The 12065-nt window shown below is 42.2% G+C and overlaps 1 protein-coding gene and 1 long non-coding RNA gene across 2 annotated transcripts in view; one reads left to right on the forward strand and one right to left on the reverse strand.

The window, feature by feature from the left end:
- LOC147653225 (uncharacterized) overlaps window positions 1–12065 on the forward strand; it is a 420383-nt gene that overhangs the window by 162854 nt on the left and 245464 nt on the right. The gene's annotated exons all lie outside the window — the stretch shown is intronic.
- LOC147653226 (uncharacterized) lies at window positions 5656–6312 on the reverse strand. The gene is made up of 2 exons (XR_015287124.1): window positions 6214–6312; window positions 5656–5900 (listed from the first exon to the last, which is right to left on the reverse strand). It is a non-coding gene; the product is annotated as an uncharacterized LOC147653226 (long non-coding RNA).

The following is a 12065-nucleotide window of genomic DNA, read 5'->3' on the forward strand; positions in this document are numbered from 1 at the left end:
CTGCAGTGCTGGGAATGAAGGTTTTTTCCTTCTTCATTTTTTTATAATGAATTTCTTTTTTATTCTATTCACACCTTCTGAGTGAGCCTTTCATAAGGGCTTCTATATTTCACAGAGGTACACCTATTTGGGTTTGAAGACTTTGATACAATTGTAATCACTTGAAAATGGAACCTGTTTGATTTGTATGGAAGGCAGCCATTCTCCCTGTTCCAAACTTCATAAAATAGTTTATCCACGTTGAAAAAAACAGTACCTCTTGGAGATAGTGGAGACAGTGCATGATGGTGATTCCAGGGATGGAGAAGAAGGACCATCACCTTCCTCACACCATCAAACTTAAGACTAAGGTTTGCAGTTCTAATTTTAATCCACAGTAATCTACAGACAATCCTTTATTATCTAAAAAAGCTGATACCGTCAAGGTGGAAGCGGGCTGAAGTAGGAAGAGTTAGGTTTCTTCAAAGCTCTTGTTTCCAGCAGGATTGGAGAGCCTTTACCTTTTGTAACAGGAAGGTTTTAAATTTGTAATGCTGACCTTGCAACTGGAACTTGGTGGCTCCATTGTTGCACTTGCAGCAGCCAGATGACCTCAAAGGAGAAGTGCGTTGTTCTGACTTCTGTGGAAGCAGTGGCTGCAAATACCATCAGGAAGTGCTGGACTGGCAGGACATTGGATGGATGCTCTTAGGCCACAGAGCTGGAAATATCAGCTGTAGCCACATGGTAAGTCCATTTATGTAATTCCTAACCTGTTCCTCACACGATCTGTGCTCCTCTATTCCGTATCAGCTTGGTGAGGAGGGAGATGAGACTGTTGGGGGAAAGAAACCACTTATATTTAAAGCAGAGAAACTGTTCCATTAAAAATGGTGAAGATAAACCTTTCCAAAGGTTTATCTTCACCAAAGGCTACCAAAGAAATCTTTCTTTGTCTTCCAGTTAATAACTTCAAATGGATAACAAATCTATGCTGTATAATCTGCTTTGAATGGATTTCCTTTGGAACGTGTGCTTCTTCCTGAATGACAGAACTGCAATATTTTCACACTTGCAGTTTCACCCTCAAATGGCCACAGGAAATGCAGCAGCTTCTGTTTTCTGTTGCTTCTGTTTGTTAATGCTTCAAGGTGTTGCTCTGTATTTGTACCCAGCTGTCATGACCTTAGAAAGAGAATGTTGTAAAGATAGGAGTAAAAAAGCCAGAGAGCTCCTCCTTGCAGCAGACACGGGCAGCATTGGATCTTAATTGTTTTTGCAAGGCATCCTGATGGGGAGAGGCAGATGTCAAGAATGGCAACTTCAGCAGGTGTGTGGCTGCTTTGTAGCTTGGGCTGGATTCAGGAAGGGCAGTGTTCCAGAGAGCAAAGTCAAGAGTTTGAAACAAGTAAGTGTGAGGTGCCCAGAAAGGCAGGGCCCACACTGCTCATGTGTGTCAGGGGAAGGTGAGAATCAGGCCCATCTGCTCCTAGAAATGCAGGTTCCAGCTTTAGCAGCCAAAGGCTATGCAAATAAATGGCTTCTATGTATTGGAGAGCATAGAGCATGAAGTTAGTGTTTCATGCAGGTGTTTGAAGGCAATGTGGGATTCCAGAGCTTAGTGTTTGAATTGCAACTTGAATTTCCTTCTTTGCTGTTATTTAGACTGCTCTGAAGTAGTCATGAGAAGCAAAAATGAAAGGCAATGTTGTTTGATGGGGACTGTGGTAGGGCTTTCTTGCCAGATTTGAAATGGCTTGAATTGATTAAAATCTCCAGGTGAGGGGAAGGTTGTATCCATTCCTCTCTCTTATTAAAGCAAATTTTCCAAGAGGGATGTAAAATTGCAGTTGAGGGTTGGGGTGGTTTTTTCTTTTTTCCCTTCTTTCATGTGCAACCTAACAACTCCAATTTCGCAGGCCTATTTAACATTTGATCCCTAAAAGTCAGTCCTTTGCTTTGTATTTTGGGCACTTGTTCATCTTGGGGAATTTGTCATCTTCTCAGGGCATTGAAGGTCAACCAAATGCTGCAGGTTTCATTCTTCCTTTCATATGGTCTATGTCCTGGGGTTTGACTCTTAAGCAGAGCTATTTTTTTATTTTGCAGCCTAGCAGTTGTACGGTGGGGCTGTGTGCAGGTGAATTCACTTGAGAACGATGGGTAAATCAGCTCCTGGGAAGATGTGCACTGCCTGGCCCCGATGCTTCAGCATGCTTGAGGTCAGCTTGGCTGTCTCTGACTGTCTAATAATAATGCAGAATGATAGAATTAAGTATTCATTGTAATTGGTGATCAATAAGATTTGTTTTCAGCTAAATCTGCGTGCTAGTTTCTAAAGCACTCCAGTCTGTTTCATCAATGACCTTTGTGGTTTTAGCTTAAGCTTTCCAGTTTCTGCTGTTGTTATTTTCTGCCCTGTCGCTGGGAGAGGAAGGGATGATGGCTGGAGGTTTGGCAGTCAGCGAGGGCCTGGCCACCACTGCAGTTCTGTACACTCAGCCTTGGAGATGTGATCAGGAATGTGCTGTTAGTTGCCAGTTTTGTATTGCAAAGACTGAGCATGCTGCCATCACTGTGTTTGATGAGTGAGTTTTCATTGGTTTGGTCCAACTCCAAAGCAGCCTTAATTTGAAGGTGGAATTCTTTGTGGATGAGGCTGTGAAGAATATGGTGTTTATACTCCCATCCTACGGGCAGTACGGTAGAACAGCTCCTAACTGATTTGGTAATAAAGACCTAGTTTTTCTTCACTAAACCTGCCCTAGCCAAATTCATCAGCTGGTGATAGCTATCTCTGGAGTGGAAAACCTTTATTGAGTTGATTGACAATTTAATATACTTTGTCAAGCTGTGTTGTTTAGTTTCTGTTGATCCAGAGACACCTGAGGCTCCTTTTGCTTCCTAAGGGATTAAAGCAGCAAGCACTTAGAATGAGATATTGGGAAGATGGGTGCAGGAGACTTTGTAATTTACTATGGAAAAATGTAATAATGATGATGAATATTTCAGGTGGAAATGATAGCATTTCACTATATACTATGTGAAATGCTTTTATGTGATTTTTTTTCATTTCTCTTTTATTTTTTAATCCTGGATAAATTAAATGAGGCTTTTGGGGAAAGCATGAGCTGGAATTTCTATTGAGGTTGATAACCTCTGATTCTGCTCTCGTTTGTCTGTCTGCTGGAACTTGTAGCAAACTAGCTATGTCCAAGTTTAATTGTGTAATAATTATTTTTCAAATTGAGCCCTTCTCACTTGGTGCTGATGTATTTGGGGGAGGAAGGGGAATGGAGAGTAAAGAGCTCCTTTCATGAATACAATTGAAATTTCATCTTGCTGATTTGAGCCTTTCCAAGATTCAAGTGAGCATTGGATCAGGTTGGAACTGAGGGGATGACTCATGACTCTGGCATAAAAACTACATTGCATTCCACATATTAGGAGTTTTCTGTTGCCCACAAGAAAGTTCAGGAAAAAAAGACAAAAAGAGAAATGGGTTTCAAATTTCCTGTGCTATTTTCAGTTGACTCCTCTTTCTGGAGATGCCTTAGCAAGTGTAGGACATCTGAAAAACTTGGAACTGCAACTTTCTTGTTGAGGCTCTGATGAACATTGCTTCTGTCATCAAGTTCTTGTGATCATACTTTGAACTTAGCTGAGTAATGTTGGTATCAGCAGACTCTGCTAAAGCCATGCCTTCCTAATTAATAATGCATTCTTAATAAAAAAAAAAAAAATCTATTTCTTCATGTATTTAATTACCTAGTGAGTGTAAGACTGAATGAAGTTAATACCGTGCAGATTTCAAGCAAAACGCTGCTTTTTAATGTGCTTCAGTATAGGCTATGCACAAGTCAATAGACATGATTTTTAAGCTTCAGTTACCTTTCATTACCCTGTGTGTATTCAAATTCAGATTGATGAATGCTGAACCAAAAGCACACATCATAGAGCTAATTGAAGTTCTTTAAATTCAGAGGCAAACTATTTTCATAGCTTTGTTTTGAGGGTGGGTTGCTTTTGATGTTTGGGGGTTTTTTTGGCTAAGGCAATGGCAAACATTTATTTATCCAGCTCCCTCCCCATTTTCCACCATCGTTGTTGCCAGTGATGCCTGCAGTGCTCAGTGGTCAATGACCCTCAGCCAGGGTGAGCTGCAGGAGCCTTACAGACGGGCCTGTTCTTTCTCCCAGTGCTAGAACAAGTGCAACAGCACAGTGCCATTTTGCTAAAAGCTAATATTTTTCCCAGCAGCTTCTTCTCCAGGCAGAATGAAATGCTTTCTTCAAGAGCAACCACATCTTTTCTCTGCCTGAAAGGTTGTGTTTGTTTGGGGTTTTTTCTCTTGCTTTAGGTGAGAGATAAAAAAAAAATGAAGAGGAAAGCCCAAGGAAATGCCAAAAGTACCAAGTGGTAGTAATTTTGTGTGAGTGTCTCCATTTACACTTCAAACTTGCTCTTGGAGAACTTGGAGCTGCATTTAAAATGTATTTTGGTAGGTGGTCTGCTGCTGACTATCTGCATTTCTTCTTCCATTTCTTTTCTGTGCTTGTTTGGTATTGCTGCTGAATGTCCCCAAAGAGTAAAGTGGTGTGGAAGAGTTGAGGAAGCAGCTTTTGAAATTCTAAAGCTGATGTGTAGGTTTTGTTCCTCTTGGATTTTTAAAAGCAGGTATGTCATCCAAGTTAACTTTCTTCAGCAAGTAACAAGATTGTCGTCCTTCCACTGATGCTCTGTATTTTAACAGAGGTATTTGATGGTGCTGGAAAGGAGCAAGATGCAGAATGAGTTTGAGAGAAGTGATTTAAAGTGGGAGCACAGATGGTTGATTCCTAAAAATCAAAAAACGGATGTTTTGTTTTGTAGGAAAATGAAATCTAATCCTATTTGAGGGTCAACAGGATAAATACAAAGAACTAAATACAGATGTAGATACATATATACATATATGCGTATATATATATATATATATATGTATAACCCCGCCCCCCGAAATCTATGAAGCAGGACTGATTGGTGCCATAGCCCAGGCAGCCTGTGGATCTAATAGCCTGCCTGTATTCAGCCCTTGCCTGGATGCCAGGGGAGACGTCTCTGGATTTGTCTCCAGACAGCTTTCCAGGGATGATCCTGCTCCTTTCCTGGTGCCCCAGAGTGCTGCAAGCCCCCCGTCCTGGGGCCATGGGGATGCCTGCCGGGGCCTTTAGGGTCCCCCCTAAAGGGCAGACAGGGTTTGACTGCAAGCTTCCTTGGAAGGTGGAGGCAGGTGAATATTGGCCACCTTCTTCTTTCCCGCTGCCCTCCGTGCTCTTGCAAAGCCTGCTGGGGCACTGGGGCTCTCCATTGCAGGCAGTCTGGAGCTGCCATGCAAAGCCATCTCTCAAGGAGTCCCCAGGTCTCAGGTGCAACCTCAAGAAAATGACACAGCAACGTGTAGAAAACGTGAACTTTATTCACTTGACTACTTCTAAAATCTACAATCCAACGTTACTAGAAGACTATGGGGTAAGAATCTTAAGGCTAAGAAACTTCAATGCTTCAACTGTTTAGAACTGAACACTAAGGGAAAGGTCAACTTCTTGGGGGAAACGTGGTGGGGAATCGAACAACAACAGGGGTGTGGCTAACTTGTAAGGTGGGGAACGTCGCAGTGCCTGGGCTGGGCACTGGTCACCCGTTCCCCGTAAGGTTCTGTAGCTGGAGCGCGACGCTGGAGGTCAGAGCTGTGGGGAGGTGCGGAGTCTCCTGTCACTGCCCTCTTTTGCCGCCATCTTGGTGGTTGGTTGAGGGCTGTCGCGAAGGAGCAGCCGCATCAGGTCGCGGTTGTCCATCAGCAGCTGCATCAGCTCCGTGGGACAGCCCTGTCTTCGATGGCGGCGGGGCCCCGCACGGCCCAAAGGGCTCTGGAGATTCCGCTGCAAGGCAAAGCACAGGGATCCCCATGGAAGAGGCAGAGGGGCAGAGCGGGGCCGGCACCTGTGGGGCTGCCTTTGGCCTGGGAGACAGAGACTCGGGCCCAGTTGGGCTGGGCTGGCCCGGGGAAGAGGCTGCAGCAGGCAGAGCTCTGCCGCCTCTGCTTGGTGCTGTCCATGGAGCTCAGCCCCTGGGCCGCATTCCCCAGCCAGGAGCTCAGGCCCCTTCTGCCGCAGGGCATTGGCCAAAGGGTGCCCAAGAGGCCCTCAAGGTCTGCCCCATCCCGCCTGCCTGACCCCCCACCCCCCTCCTCACCTCTCGCCAGCGTCTCTGAATTCTTTTTCCGAGCGACCATCCTATGGCCATTCCTATGATGAGCAGGTCGATGAGCAGGAATGTCCTGGCCGCCCACCGGATGCGCTCAGGGTCCGACTCGTCCAGATGGCAATCCTCCAGAAGCAGAGGAGAGGCATCCGTGCTGCGCTCAGGTTTGCTCACAGGGTCGAGGGGATGAGCCAAGAGCAGCAGCACGTAAAGCTGCAGCAGCGCGGAGGAGCCGTGAGCAGCCATAGTGCTCCGCCAGCAGCACCGAGGCTCTGGGCGTCTCTCTGCGAGCAGCTGTGCCTGGGCTCTGGGGCGCAGCAACAGCTGGGGACAGTTGCCAGCCAGCGTGCCGTCCCCAGAGGCTGTGATGTCACAGAAGCACAGAACGCCCTGGCTGCAGAGAACCCTGAGAGAATGTTGAGTCCAAGCTGGGAGCCATGGCGGCAAGCATGGCCAGCAGAGCGGGGCCCGAGCGCTGCGGCCTGGCTTGCCTTGCACCCGTGCCACAATGATGACTCCAGCAGCCCCTGTCAGGCCATTGCAGTATCTGATGGCCCACGCTGGGCACAAGTTCTTCCCAATGGCCAGCGTAAACCTCCCTTGGCCCAGCTTCCAAGCCTTGTTGGCATCTGCTCTCTCTTGTCCTTGCCCACCTGGCTGGCGCTGCCGTGTTGCTCGCTGGCCTGTCTGTGGGAGAAGAGGCTGTGCCAATGAGTGCTGCTCAACTTGGAGGCCATTCAAAGGAGGATTTGATTGTGCCTGCTGTGGGAAGAAGGAATATGCGTGCACATGGCACTGCCCATAGGTTTTACCCCAGATTTTCATGAGCAGCTGTCCTAGTGAAAGTCAAGTCTGTTTTAGTGAGTATTTGAGGGCTTCCAGAGCACAGTGCCATCTCAGGGGAATTCTGCTGGTTGAGTTCTACTGAGGCTTTGAGATGAGTTGAAAATCCTGAAAATGTTCTCCTTGCCCAGGTAGTAATTTCACAGTTTAGACTGTGGGGATATTGATTGCTCAGTGTTGAGGACCTCATGTAACTTTCAGCCCCAGAAACTTTCAACCTCCAGTGATTGTCCTTGAGACAAAACCATTTGAAATCTTTTTTTCTGTGGACAGGAATTGCTTCGGTGTTACTTCACATCATCCATTAAAAATTTGATGCCTGGAACAAGTCCCGAGTGCTGTGTGATTTCCTTGGTCGTGTTCCTTGGAATGGCTTCCCCCCCATTTTCTGAAGCTGGCCCCAGAAAGGTCATAGATGGGTGAGAAGTTCTGAAAGGCCAAGTGGTGCAGATCTTTGCCTCCTGTTTCGAGGTCTGCGGTGAGCTGTGAGTCCAAGAGCTGATCTGACGTGATGGTGAAAACACAGTTGTCGTGGTTTTAAAGCTGTAACTGAAAAAATACTAGAAAACTTACTTATTTCTTGCTGTGAGATATGGATTAGAGCAAGAGCAAAACAGGCTTAAAACTTAAAAGGAATAAAGAAAGTTTATTCACAAAACTACAAGAATAAGAACACCAGAATAAACTTTCAGAAAACCCTTTTATCCCGCACTACCCAGCATTCCCTTGTTCACATGACAAGATAGAGACAAAAGACTTTGGAACTTTGGTGTTTAAAACAGTCCCAATTCTTGCTAGAGTCTCTTTATCAGTGTTTGTATAGAAACAGAAATCTTCTTCTGCTAATCTATGGAGTTTCTCACAAGAAAAATATTTCTGTTATAGTTTTCTATTTGTTTGATGCCAGCTGCCCGGAAATCTGCCATGAGTTCACTCCTCCCATTTCACATCACTCTGAGGTGTGTATGGGCCATGAGTCCTCTTCATCTGTCTCTGTGAGCTTCGCAGGAAAACAGTTTTCTCATTGCCCTCAAGGCCTCAAATCTTCACTCCACTCTGTTCCAGCGCCTCACTGTATCACAATTACTCTACTTTTTACTCAAAATCCACACTTTGAACACTCCATGCTTCCCAATATACTCTGTCATGAATTAAAGGAGTTTTTTTCAGAACATGGTTGTCCATCTCCATAGCTTTAAGAGAAAAATATTTCAGCTTATAAAGCATCTCCTTATTCTCTCTTCCCTATCTAAAACTTAAGCCTTGTTTTTGTCCTATATTTTTCTAATACTAAAAAAAAAAAAAATCTGTGTTTTTCTAAAAGTGAAAAAAAAAATAAAAAAATAAAGTAAAGAGTAGAAACAGAATAATATTTCTGAGAGGCAGGACATTTTTTAGTTTGTGTTGTCCGATGGAACAACAGTCACTTGAAGAAATTCCATATAGTAGAACATGTCACATTTGTCAATTTTAACCTGAAATTTATTAACAGGAATGTCTGTACTACGAACATGTGTTAAGTATAGGAATATATTGCATGTTTTCCTACTTGTAAGAAGTAAATTTCTGTCTTTACAAGCTAACACCATTAATTTCAGCTCTTAGTTATTCCCATTGCATATTCTTTTAAACAGACTTAATCAGACAAATTTTGTGTTATTTAGCAAGTAATGCTTGCTTATTACTACAAGTTCTTGAAGTCATAACACTTAAAATTGCAGTACATATATATTATTCTTACTATGATGATGTGAGTTGGCTGCTAGTCATTTAACTATATATAAGGTCTTACTATTTCTTAGTGCAATTACTTAAAATAAGTGTCTTGGAAATTGTTTTTATTTTTAGATTTAAAACTGTTCTTACTAAAGTTGATTTGTTAAAGATTGGACAATGTATATTTAATAATTAATGTTCCCCAGTGATATTTATTGTCAGTCAGGATTCACTTTACAGTCAATAAATAACCTAAAAAATCTGAATTTTGTAGCCAGTTTTGTCTAATTCTTAGAGCAATGCTTTGGGAAATTGGAGATATATATATATGAATATAAATATGTATATCTGCTATATACCTTTTTTATGATGGTTTTGTCCTACTACTGCAAATGTTTCTTTTTGTTTGTTTTTTCCTAACATACATAAAATTTTCTTAACCATATTTAAAGCTACCAGCTTGTTATTCTGACAAAACCCTGTGAGAATAAATTATTTTTATTAATACTCTACATGTCTAAACCTTGCAGTCAGTCAAATAACAGAAGGAGTGTTCATTGTCTCTCTCCCCCACTGATGCTGTTCTAGGAGTTGGAGTTAGAAGATTCAGACATCAAGTGAAACAGTGAAAGATGATAAGAAAACACTTGATTCTCACAAGGTATTTCCTACTAAAAGAGATTGTTTTGCAGTTTTGTTTGCTCTTGACACTATTTTGAGTAAATGTGAATTCCTAAGACATGCTCAAGGCAATTAAATATTTATGCTCCCCAAACTCAATTTTTAAGCAACATTTTCTGTTTACAAGAATCAGGTTTGCTTTGGTTTTATCTCTTTTCTTTCAGGTTACAAGACAGATTTTTTTATTATTATTTTCATTGGGGGAAAAAGATATGTATTTATAGTGTTTGTGAAGACTTTGCTCAGCTGAAAAAAGTAATAGGTAACATGAGTATAACATTGTGTTCTTCCATATTTCTATTTTTAAGTCCTATTACATGTGATATTTTCCATTTTGCCTTCTATTAGGCCTGAAATTGGAAACTATTTAAAACCTAACAAACCCCGGAGTTTATCCCTGTTCTTTGAATAGCAACAGAAGTATGGCTGTCATGGTTTGACACATCAATGAAGAACAGCCTCTGCTCTGCAGCAGGTACTCAAGTGGAACTTTTGCAAGTGGGCTCTCATCAGGAGTGAAACACTGGCTGCTGACTCTGCTGCTTTTGGTCACAGACTGCTGCCTTTATGAACCAGGTTTGTCCTTCTGCCTCTTTTGTGTTTTATATAGACTTGATTACAAATGAGGCACTTGTCCTCTTACCTGGGAGTTGCAGCAGGTCAGCAGCAGCAGGAGTTACTGGCTGCTTCCCATCAGCTGACTCCTTTTAGCCAACCCTTCCCATTTCCTGCGCCAATCCGATTTTTCCAAGCAATTAGGAAGAAAACTAAACCATAACTTTTACAAAATCACTTTAGGGAAGATGTTGCTTAATTGTTTGCTTCATTCAAATGAACACTTCTAACATTCACTTCTCTGAGTAAGAATGCCTTTTATGAGAAGCTGCTAAAAATAGGAATTTGAGAGCAGGGATGTTAAAAGTAGGGCCAGAGAGGAGCAAATTTGTCGCAGGGCAAGTTCTGTTTGCACTGAGGGAGTACTATCAATTTTGTCTCTGTCCTGTCTTTCACTGGTCCTGAAACAACAGTGCCTGCTTGAACAAACCTGCTCCTCAGGAGTGATTGGATCTGGTGCTCTGGGTGTTAGCAGCTGCAGTGCTGAACCACAGGCAGACATGAGATCTGACTGGATCACCCTTGCTAACATTTTCATGTAGAACCCGTAACTCACTTGATCAGCAACACTTGCTTGAATGCTGCCTTTTGCCTTGGCTCTTCCCACTAAATAGTTCTTGAGCTGGGAAGTGGTCCTGATCTAAGAATCTGCAGTAATCTTTAATTCTGCCTTTATAACTCAGGAAACCACAGTAACCTTCATTTTAGAATGTGAACATTTTTTGGACAAACACTGAATTGTAGCTTCATTGACATGAGCTAAAGTAAGCTCTTTCAGTGGTCCTAGAGTGGTAGCTGTAAAAGGCAATCAGAGTGAAGATCCTGAATAATTTTCTTTTCCAGCCAGGTTTTAATGTATTTCCCCTGCAAATCAATTCATGTATCATAGAGCTCAATTACCTGCCCATAAAATGAGAGTTGTTGCTCAGAACTGTGGAATTAGGGTAACAAGAACTGTAATGATACACTAGATAAACACTGTTGCAATACTCTCTCAGCCCTGTTAGGGTATTTTAAATTTGCAGCAGATCTCAGTAAGGATGAGAAAATGCTGAGCTACATAAAAATGATGGAGACTGGAGGAGAAATTAGCCTTGCAGTGTTCTACAGTCCCAACATTTCCAACCACCACACCTGGTAGTGAAAATGCTGGTTTGTATTTGAAAAAAAGGAACTGCAATCAATCAAATGCACTGCCAAGTATAAATTAATTTCTTTAAGTCAAGTCCCTTAGGAACAATTCCTTAATAAAAGATCTGTTTCAAATCTCCTAAGTCTTCTAAAACCAACCCCAACAAAACACAGAAAACATAGTGTCTTTATTTGACCTGTCCTAGACTTCATTTATTTATTTACAGTCTGAAGGATGAGTCAAGTACCTGCAGTGGTGCCTTTAGCAATGCAAAACAAAATATTTTGAATATTCTTATTTAGCGTTCCAGTTTTAATGAGCTTGGAGCATAGTGAAGGAGATCAGATGTTTGCAGGTTCTGGATGAGGGTAGAAATAATTAAAAAGCATCTTGAAAGTAACATCATATTTTTGTCAGCCATCTCTTCAGGGACTACTTTAAATCCCAGAATGTTCAAGAGCCATCATCACTGTACAAACAGAAGCTCCAACTGAACGAAACCAGAAGAAGTGGATATGGCAAATTCTCTGGTCCAAGTGGTGATATTAATCTGGTGAGGCTCTGGATTCCCATTTCAGACATACTATCACAGCTTAAATATAGGAAAAAATTGGGATTTTACTTTGCTGTGGTCTCTTTTTGTTTTGCAAAATATGTGATAGTTAATATATGAGTAAAATCTTGTATAAAAACAGGTTTGTTTTTTGGTTTTTTTTCTAACAAATAGCCAAATGCATATTACCTGCCTTGCTGGAAAATAATTGAGGTCTTCCTCTAAGAAATTTTTTCTCAGAGTGCCTTTCTTTGTGATTTGTGCTCTTATCTTAGGAAGATACAGGAGTTGCTCATTTTAATG

Source organism: Cyanistes caeruleus, chromosome 5 (genome assembly GCF_971803275.1).
Source record: "Cyanistes caeruleus chromosome 5, bCyaCae1.hap1.1, whole genome shotgun sequence".
NCBI lineage: Eukaryota > Metazoa > Chordata > Aves > Passeriformes > Paridae > Cyanistes > Cyanistes caeruleus.